At 42.7% G+C, this 9,960-nt stretch overlaps 1 pseudogene; it reads left to right on the top strand.

Annotated features, from left to right (window-relative positions):
- Window positions 1-8,789: 8,789 nt before the first annotated feature.
- On the top strand, window positions 8,790-9,714 carry LOC148034892 (malate dehydrogenase, mitochondrial pseudogene; annotated as a pseudogene).
- The last annotated feature ends 246 nt before the right edge of the window (window positions 9,715-9,960 follow it).

The raw sequence follows: 9,960 nt of genomic DNA, 5'->3' as shown, positions 1-9,960 counted from the left end.
CTCAAGTATTGTCATTGTTGGTCTATGCTTAGAGTGGTGCTCTCTTACAGTACTATTTCATGGAGGCTGTATCTCAAGGATCTTCTTGTAAGTTCTATGTTGAGATATCGAGCTCCACTCATGATACGCCAGGGTGACCGTTGTGTATTTATGTCACCGACTTGTCAGTTGCAGATGCGGTTGGTACACCGCCCATGAATAATAGCTACATGATAGCTATCCTTATCTACTCTAGTTCGTGGCTCAGTTAGTATGCCACCTTAGTTAGTTGAGTTTGGTTTGAGACCCATATCTAGGGTTCTTCTATTTCTTTGTACTTGAGTTCTTTTGGCTTCCACAACTAAGAAGAGGAAAACTGTTTTCAGCCTCCACCCTTGTGTGTATTCCCCCATTGTGCAAGCAAGAAAGCTACAAGTGAGACTCCTTCCTTCTCTCCCACAATCTTGACATGGTATCAGAGCCTTGTTCGTGGTAAGGAGCTCAAGAAAGCAAGCCAAGCTCGCAGTGTTCCGGTAAGAGGAGCAGTGTTGCTTTCATTTTCTGTTTTGGGAGCAGATCTCTGCAGGTAGCACAGCCGGAAAGTGCAGGAGTGCATTGTCTCAGGTTGAGACGCCCTTCGCGGTGAAGCAAGAGGGCAGTATATGCTGCGGGCAAGGGCTTTGGCCCTGGACGACCTTGTTTTTTTTATTTGAGGCCATTTCGGGGCCTGTTTTGGAGGCGGAAGTTTTCTGCACGCACTCAGGAAAAGGCCCAGTTTTATGCTGTGCAGCCACTGTTCTACAGGTCGGTGAATAGTTACTGTAAAAATTGCATTGTATGCTTGTGCGCAGAGACATTGGGAGTTACAGAATCATCCCTGTTGCCTGTTGATGCAAAATCATCACTAGGAAGTGACTGTGTGGTCAAATACCACTTTCGCCAGTTTTGCAGATTTTCCCTTGTGAGGGTGAAGCTGTGGTTTTTGCAGTGACAGAATTTTTTGCAGTCTTCTGTAATGGCATCTGATTCTCTTTCACAGATTGTCACTGAAAAGCTTGACAAGAACAACTTCCAAGCATGGAAGTTTAGAATGACGAATTTCCTTATGGGAAAAGGATATTGGGAATTTGTTGCAGGAAATGAAGAAGAACCAGTTCTTCCTGATGTTCCCAATCAACAGCAAATGCAGGCATTTAAAGCATGGCATGAGAGAGCCAGGAAAGTTATGTATTGGCTGTCTATCAGCATTTCAGACTCTATGATTGTGCATATCCAGGATGCAAGTACACCAAAGGAGGCATGGGATACTTTGTCAAAAATGTATAGCACAAATACGCAAGCCAGGAAAATGTAGCTCAAGCAAGAGTTGCACAATGTGCAAAGAGAAAATATGAGCATCAACGACTACCACATGAAGGTGAAGAAGATTGCAGATGCACTTGCTTCCATTGGGTCACTAGTGGAAGATGATGATTTAGTTTCTGTGACCTTGAATGGTCTAGGAAAGGATTATGCACAGTTTCGGACATCCATTTCAGTTCGTGAAAGATTTCCTGATTTTGAGGAGTTGATTGCTCTTCTAATTTCTGAGGAACAGAGAAATGGTGGTGCATCTTCTTCAGGAGGAACTTCAAAAGAAGCTGTCTTCTACTCAAATGCTGGAAGAGGAAGAGGCAGAGGTAGAGGAGGCCGATTTGGAGGCCGTGGTAGAAATCAGAATATGCAGCAAACTCAAGAAAACCAGTCCTATGGAGGAGGACATGGTAACTCTAGAGGCAGGGGGAGCCAAAGAGGTCGTGGTGGATGGCAAAGAGGTCAAAATGCAAACAGTAATGTTGAATGCTACTACTGTGGTAAAATGGGTCATATGGCTAAAGACTGCTATAAAAAGCAGAATGACATCATGAATGGAAAACTGCAACAAGGGAATTATGCATCTTCTAGCAGACAGGGTGATGACAGAAATGAGCATTTGTTCATGGTGCAGCACATGAACAATTCTGTGACAAGTGCAGAAGAAAGCAATGATGTATGGTATGTTGACTCAGGTGCATCAAACCACATGACAGGTCATGCAGAATGGATGGAGGATGCAAGGAAAATGGAAAAACCAGGATTTGTGGAGACTGGTGATGATACTGCACATCCTATTGTGCAGATTGGAAAAATTCCCGTGTCTATGCAGGATGGGAAAAATAAATACATGTCCGATGTATTTCATGTCCCGAATATCACCAAGAATCTGGTTTCTGTCGGTCAAATGGTTGAGCAGGGCTTGCAGGTCAGATTTAATCCTCATGGATGCTTTGTTGAGGATATGAAAAATAAAGGTCGCTTGATAGCAAAAGGAAAGAAGAAGGGCAGAATGTTTACGTTGGATGCAGACATGTCTGAATTGAGTGCAGCAATGTTTGCACATGGGACCGGTGTAGTTGCAAATATTGATATCTGGCATAAACGCATTGGTCATGTTAATGTACAGCGACTTAAATCAATGCAGGCCCAAAATATTGTTGCAGGATTGCCAAAATTCAAGGTTGCAGAAATGCATAAGGTATGTGAAGCCTGTCAGTTTGGAAAACAGGCAAGGAAACCATTTCCTAGACATGTTCAAGAGAGTGAGAAGCCATTGGAATTAATCCACTCTGATGTGTGGACTACTAAAGCTGCATCTCTTGGAGGCTGTCATTATTTTGTCACTTTTATTGATGACTATAGCAGAAAAGTTTGGGTGTATTTTATGAAAAAGAAAAGTGAAGTTTTTGGGCATTTCAAAACCCTTAAAGCTATGGCTGAAAAAGAAACAGGTCTGCAAATAAAATGCCTAAGGTCAGATGGAGGGGGAGAGTACCTCTTAAATGAGTTTGCAAAGTTCTTGCAGGAGCATGGCATAAAGCAGCAATATTCATGCAGTTATACCCCACAACAAAATGGAATTGCAGAAAGGAAAAACACGCATATTGGAGAGGTATCTCGTGCCATGCTCAATGAAAAAGACTTGCCAGATTTTTATTGGGCTGAAGCAGTTGCTACAACAGTCTACATAATGAACAGGACTCCCACTGCAGCAATACATGGAATGACTCCAGAGGAGAGGTATACTGGTAGGAAACCAGATATTTCTCATTTGAAAATTTTTGGTTGCATTGCCTATGTACATGTGCCAGATGAGCTGAGATCCAAGTTAGATCCAAAAGCTGAGAAGTGCATCTTTATTGGTTACTCTCTGCAGCAAAAAGGGTATAGATGCTATAACCCTTCTACTCGTAAGTTTACAGTGAGCAGAGATGTTGTTTTTGATGAGATGGGTAGATGGTATAAACCAGTAAATGTGATTGATGATGTAGATGCACAAAATGGTAATGTTGCACAGAATTCACAGCAGCAGTCACAAAATATTAGTGAACCTGGAGCGTCCTCTAGCAGTGGTTCACATTCTTCGCCATGGACAGGCAGATTGAGATCAGGAGAATCTTCTCAAAGCAATGCAGATAGTGGTATGCAGGTATCACGAAAAGGAAAAGAGAAGGTTGATCAGCCCATGTTTGATGTGAATGCAGGTCACTCTTATGTGGATGGTGAATCCAGTGGCTCAGAACAGAGCATTGATGATGAGTTAGGTATTCCTTCTATTGTTACACCTGGAGTAAGGAAGACCAGGGATGTTTTGAGAGCACCTGGGAGTGAACCTACTTTGCGCAGGTCTACGAGAGCTAGGTATCCTGTGGATAGGCTGAAATATGATGGATTTACAGCCATTCACTATGCATATATGGTCAAAGTGATACAGGAACCAGAACCCACTTCTTTTGAGCAAGCCATGGGAAAAGAAAAATGGGAGAAAGCCATGGATGAAGAAATGGATGCCTTGGAAGCAAATGCTACATGGGAATTGGTACCTTTGCCTAAAGGTAAAAATGCAATTGGCTGTAAGTGGGTTTATAAGGTGAAGCACAATGCAGATGGTTCTGTGAACAGATACAAGGCAAGATTAGTAGTCAAGGGGTATGCACAAACATATGGCATTGACTATGAAGAAACATTCAGTCCGGTTGCAAGGATGGCAACCGTAAGAGCAGTCATTGCTATGGCTGCATCAAAGGGATGGTCTTTACATCAGATGGATGTAAAGAATGCCTTCTTGCATGGTGATTTGCAAGAAGAGGTCTATATGGAGCAGCCACCAGGTTATGTGCATGCTTTTCATCCTGAGTTTGTTTGCAGGTTGAAGAAAGCCTTGTATGGCTTGAAGCAAGCACCTAGAGCATGGTCTGACAAGATAGGACAGTATCTTGTCACTATTGGCTTTCAGATTTCCAAGGCAGATTTCTCACTTTATGTGAGGAAAACAGAGAAAGGTATTATGCTACTTGTCATTTATGTTGATGATTTGATTATGACGGGTGACAGTGATGAAGATATCCTTCATGTGAAAATGCTATTGAAGCAGAAGTTTGAGATGAAGGATTTGGGAGAGCTGCGTTATTTCTTGGGCATTGAGGTGATTAGATCACCAAGTGGGATACAGCTCTTGCAGAGGCAGTATGGATTGGACATGCTGTCCAAATATGGGATGACAGGCTGTAAGCCTATTTCAGTTCCTTTGGAGCAGAATGTGAAGCTGAGCACAGATGCAGGTGAGCTTCTAGAAGACCCTACTATGTACAGACGCATAGTAGGAAGTTTGATTTATATGACTATTACCAGGCTAGATTTGAGCTATGATGTTGGATTGGTAAGTCAGTTTTTGCAGGCTCCAAGGAAACCACATTTGGATGCGGCTAGACGCATACTCAGGTATGTGAAGTCCACATTGCAGTATGGACTATTTTATGAGACTGGGGTTCAGATACAGTTGCATGGATACATTGATCCTGATTGGACTGGTAGTATTTCTAATAGACGATCTACCAGTGGATATGTGTTCTCTTTTGGGAGTGCTGCAGTCACTTGGAGCAGCAAGAAACAGCCTACAGTTGCCTTGTCGAGCACAGAGGCTGAGTACAGGGGTGCAACAATGGCTGCATGTGAGGTAGCTTGGTTGCATAAGCTACTTTATGATATGCATCAGTCAACAGATGGGCCAGTTGTCATTTATTGTGACAACATGAGTAGTATACACTTGGCAAATAACCCAGTCTATCATGCTAGAACAAAGCACATTGAGGTACATTATCACTATGTGCGAGAGAGGGTTTTACTAGGTCTTATTGATCTAGTTTATGTCAGCACAGAGGATCAGGTAGCTGACATATTCATGAAGGCATTGGGCGCAGAGAAGCTGCACAAGTTCAGAGACCTGCTTGGTGTACAGGAATTGGGATTGAGCTCGAGGGGGAGTGTTGAGATATCGAGCTCCACTCGTGATACGCCAGGGTGACCGTTGTGTATTTATGTCACCGACTTGTCAGTTGCAGACGCGGTTGGTACACCGCCCATGAATAATAGCTACATGATAGCTATCCTTATCTACTCTAGTTCGTGGCTCAGTTAGTATGCCACCTTAGTTAGTTGAGTTTGGTTTGAGACCCATATCTAGGGTTCTTCTATTTCTTTGTACTTGAGTTCTTTTTGCTTCCACAACTAAGAAGAGGAAAACTATTTTCAGCCTCCACCCTTGTATGTATTCCCCCATTGTGCAAGCAAGAAAGCTACAAGTGAGACTCCTTCCTTCTCTCCCACAATCTTGACATTCTAGCTTCCTTTGCAACCCTTCCATGGTGTCTTCACCCTCGGCTAGGGTCACATGCAAGACTATGTTGAGAAAGACTTGTTGTTGGACCTCAAGATCTGCCTCCACTACTTCTGCCCTTGCCAATGCCATGATTCATTCTCTTTCTGCCAAGGCGAGGTGTTGAGAAAGATCTTTGAGTCTTCCATGTTCCTTTTCTCCCATGCCTTAGCCTTTTTGCTCATCCTCTTTATGCCCTGATTTTGGCATTGAGACAACATCATGACCATATGCTCTTGCTCCTTCCACATTCTAACCATTTTCTCTTTCTACTATTTGAAGCGATTTAACTGCTTTGCTAGTTGTTCTTGTTCTAAGAGGGACACCTGAAGTTCGTTTTCTATCTCTATTAGTTTTTTGGCTGCCACCTCATCTCTTTGTGCCTTGGCCTCAGTCTTCCTTGAATAACTCTTCCTTTTGTTGTTTCTCCTTTTTGCACTGTGCGTAGGCTTGTGTCCTAACCCTTTCTAGCTCCTCAATGAGCTTGTCTTCGATTCTTTTTAGCTATTTGAGGCACTCTTGCATCTGCCCACCATTCTGTTTGTAGGAGGACTGAAAAAGTCCTCCTCCAACATTACGTGTTCTCTACTTTCCTCACCATGGGGCTCTTTTGTGGCTTTTTTCTCCCTTTTCCCTTCTATTGCATGTTTGGCTTCCAACTCCTCAAGTCACTTATTTGCCTTTGCTAAATGGCTATTTGGCATGTTTTTTCAAGTTGGAAATTTGAGAATGTTTCCTTTTCAGTTTCTAGCTCCACTAGTGCTACCTTGCTCTCCCCGTTTATTCTTTCTAGCTAGCCTAGCAGTTCCTGGATGTACTCATCATACTACATCGACCATAGCATGGACAAGGGTATGGACATGGTCAAGGCTTCCACCCTGACCTTCTTTGGGTCCTTCTTGGACTTAGCATCCACAATGGTAGGCCTCTTTGTTCTTGGTATGGGGGCTCCTCCATTGGGTGCTGGTTCAAAGATGATGCACTGTGTTGACTAGGTATTGCACCCAAGCCATCACATTGCTTTGGTCCACTATGACATCCATGGTTTCTTGGGTGGTGGTAGAAGTGGTGACCATGACAAGTGAGGGTTGTTCCAATGGGGCATTTCTTTTGCCTTCCACCATGGGTTCTCTAGTTGCTTTTGCTGCTACTGAGCTAGTTCCAGGCATATCGTTTAGGCTTTTGCTAGCCAGCTCTTCGGCATGGGAGGGTTACTAGACCAATAGCCTGATGGTGAGGGCCATTTGCTCATCCTCTTCTCTCCTTAGCCTTTTCTCCTGCTCTTGTCACTTCTTCCTTTGTTCTTCCTTTGTCCTTCGGGATTCTTCTTCTGCCTTCCACAAGCATTCCTCCTCTTCTTCCTGTTTCTTCCTCTTTCTTGGAAATTTTAGTAAGATTTTATTTTGCTATCACATGCCTACATAAAAATTCCATGGCAACACGTTTCAATGGTCCATCGGGGAACTATCCTAGATGGCTTAGCCCAGCACTCACAAGAATGCACGGGGTCTATTGTCTAGGTTTCCCAGAGCCTACCCTGTAACGAAAGGTATTGACCATCCCCACGAGGATCAACGTGCAAGATCGGGGTCCTAATTTGACAACTGAGGTCTCGATACATTAGCTAGCTCCATCAAAGGTGTCCCACAAGGGCTTCTCATCTGACTGGAGCAATCGTAGTTACCCTTGGTTTATGGAGTGCAACACTTTTTTCCAATAATTGGTTAGGATTTAGGGAACCTTAATAGAGTTCTAGCAGAGTCATCGCACATTTTCTCTAATATAATTTTTTATCAAGGTTTTAAGACATGACCCTAGGTAAGTCAATGCTCGGCTCTACCTAATTTTTCCTAATTAACATTTTGTTCAATCTCTTGAGAGAAGCTCCCAGCTTACTAAGACCACCCATCCGTAGGACAGATCCATCAAGGATCTTGCTCACCCACTTCCCATAAATGGTTTTCTTTAGTTTTCTAATTACCTATCACATTACGTTATGGCATATAAAAGCAAGTTGGTTAATTAACCCATTATCATAGGTTTCTTCGTGTAATTTTTAGGACACAACATAAAGACAGAGAAAAAATTCTTTCAAAAAAATATATTTATTTATTATTTTGAAAAAATATTTACAATGATTTTTTCCTTCTACCTACATAGAAGATAAATCTCTGTTCATCAGAAAATCCCTTATGTCTATGCAGAAGAAAAAAAACCCTCCAAGATTTCTATCCCTTCACTAGTACCAGGGATTCCAAGATCCCATCCTGATTCGTATGAGGGTTAGACAGTTCCTAGGAGTAATAAAGAGATTTATGGCCAGAGCCACTCTAGCACTCCCACCTCCTCTTGCCTAATGGATTCCTCACCGAGCGACCTCTCGCTGTTGGGGCTGTTGAGAATAGCAAATGATGCTTGATACGTGTGCCCAAAAGAGGCTGGAAGATAGACATATAATGTATGCTCTAGGAAGAGATGACAAAATCCCATAAGCACAATGAGGAGAGTGGAATAAACCAAAAGCTATATAAGCACGTACTTGGCTCATATTTCAATAGAATGGTACTTTCAGTTTGAGTCACTCAAGATTGTGTTTATGAATCCAAGCTAATCTATCTTGGAACCTAATTCACTTGAGTTACAATCTCTTTTCTCTATCATGATTTTTGCGTCCACCATACCCAACTAGCTCTAGATCCGTGTTTTTCAACATGGTATCAGAACCATGGCAAGCTAGTTCTAGCATCATTAGTTAATCGTATTATAATGTAAATGGATAGTAGGAGTTGAACCTACCTTAAGGCCCTCTGTCATATCCATATCTTAGGCCCATTTTCTCTACTTCTCATCCCACTATCTCCTTAGCATGATGGACACCATGGATTGTTTCTTTGACAATCTCTTTGCCTTCCCTCTTCTTATCATGAGCGGCGATTCGAGAGTTTTTTTTCCAGTTCTAGATCTGTAAAGCAGACAGTGAGTGATTTGGGTAGAACCCAACCAAAAAAAGAAAAAACTCTTTGAGATACTACAAAGTGCATCTCATTTTCAGCCCCCACTAGTGGTGTTCGTGAATGCCATGACGTTCACAAGCATCTTTCGACGAGCCACCCCTCAAGCTCTCAAACAACCATGCACAGTTGCGATCCTTGGCACCGCAGGGGGCAACGACCAACAACCTATGGCCCTGCTCATGAAACACAATCCATTGGTCTCCATCCTCTACCTCTATGATATCGCTGGTACCCCTGGCGTTGCTACAGATGTCAGCCGTGTCAACATCACAGCTGAGGTTAGTAGATACGCAAGTGAAGAGCACCTTGGAACTGCATTGCAAGGAGCCAATGTGGTCATCATTCCTATTGGTCTGCCTCGCAAACCATGAATGTATTGTGATGATCTATTTAACATCAATGTGGACACTGTCAAGTCTTTGTGTACAGCCATCTCAAAGCATCACCCATAGGTTGTTGTAAACATGATAAGTAATCTAGTCAATTCCATAGTTTCGATAGTAGTTGAGATTGTTAAGAAGGTCAAAACTTATGATCCCAAGAAACTATTTGGTGTCACCACATTAGATGTTGTCCGGACTTGGACTTTTTATACTACCAAAAAAGGGTTTGTTGTGGAAGAAGTGGAATGTACTAGTCGTGGGTGGTCATGCTAGAATTAAAATACTACCCCTCTTCTGCCAGGCAACACCAAAGGCAAGTCTAACAGATGAAGAGGTTGAGGCTTTAATGAAGAGGACCCAAGATGGTGGAACTGAGGTGGTACAAGCAAAGGTAGGGAAAGGTTTAGCCACGTTGTCTATGGCATATGCTAGAGCCATGTTTGCAAAGTCGTGTTTGAAAGGTCTGAATGGTGAGCCTGATGTTGTAGAGTGTACCTTTGTCTAATCAAATGTTACCGAGCTGCCATTTTTCTCTTCCAAGGTGCGACTTGGTGTGAATGGTGTGGAGGAAGTACTTCCTTTGGGTCCACTATCTAATTATGAATAATAATAAGATTTTTTTTAAAAAGGGCTTTGGAAGCAATGCTGCCAAAACTAAAAGGATCAATACCAATGCAAAGAGCCATGAACCCAAGCCAAATAGATCCCACAGATCACGTTTTCCCAAAGTTAATCTTTCCCATAGTGGATCTTGAATTTCGTGACTGGATCTGCTTCCCATAGTGGATGTAACAAACCTTACCAAGATGTAAAGTTTCAAGCCTTAACTTGACTAGGCTGCTAAAGAGCTAGT

This window comes from Lygodium microphyllum, chromosome 6 (genome assembly GCF_053477565.2).
Source record: "Lygodium microphyllum isolate KBCC chromosome 6, Lygodium_microphyllum_v1.1.10, whole genome shotgun sequence".
NCBI lineage: Eukaryota > Viridiplantae > Streptophyta > Polypodiopsida > Schizaeales > Lygodiaceae > Lygodium > Lygodium microphyllum.
Note: the sequence above shows the minus strand (reverse complement) of the source record. Positions and strands in the feature narration are given on the sequence as shown.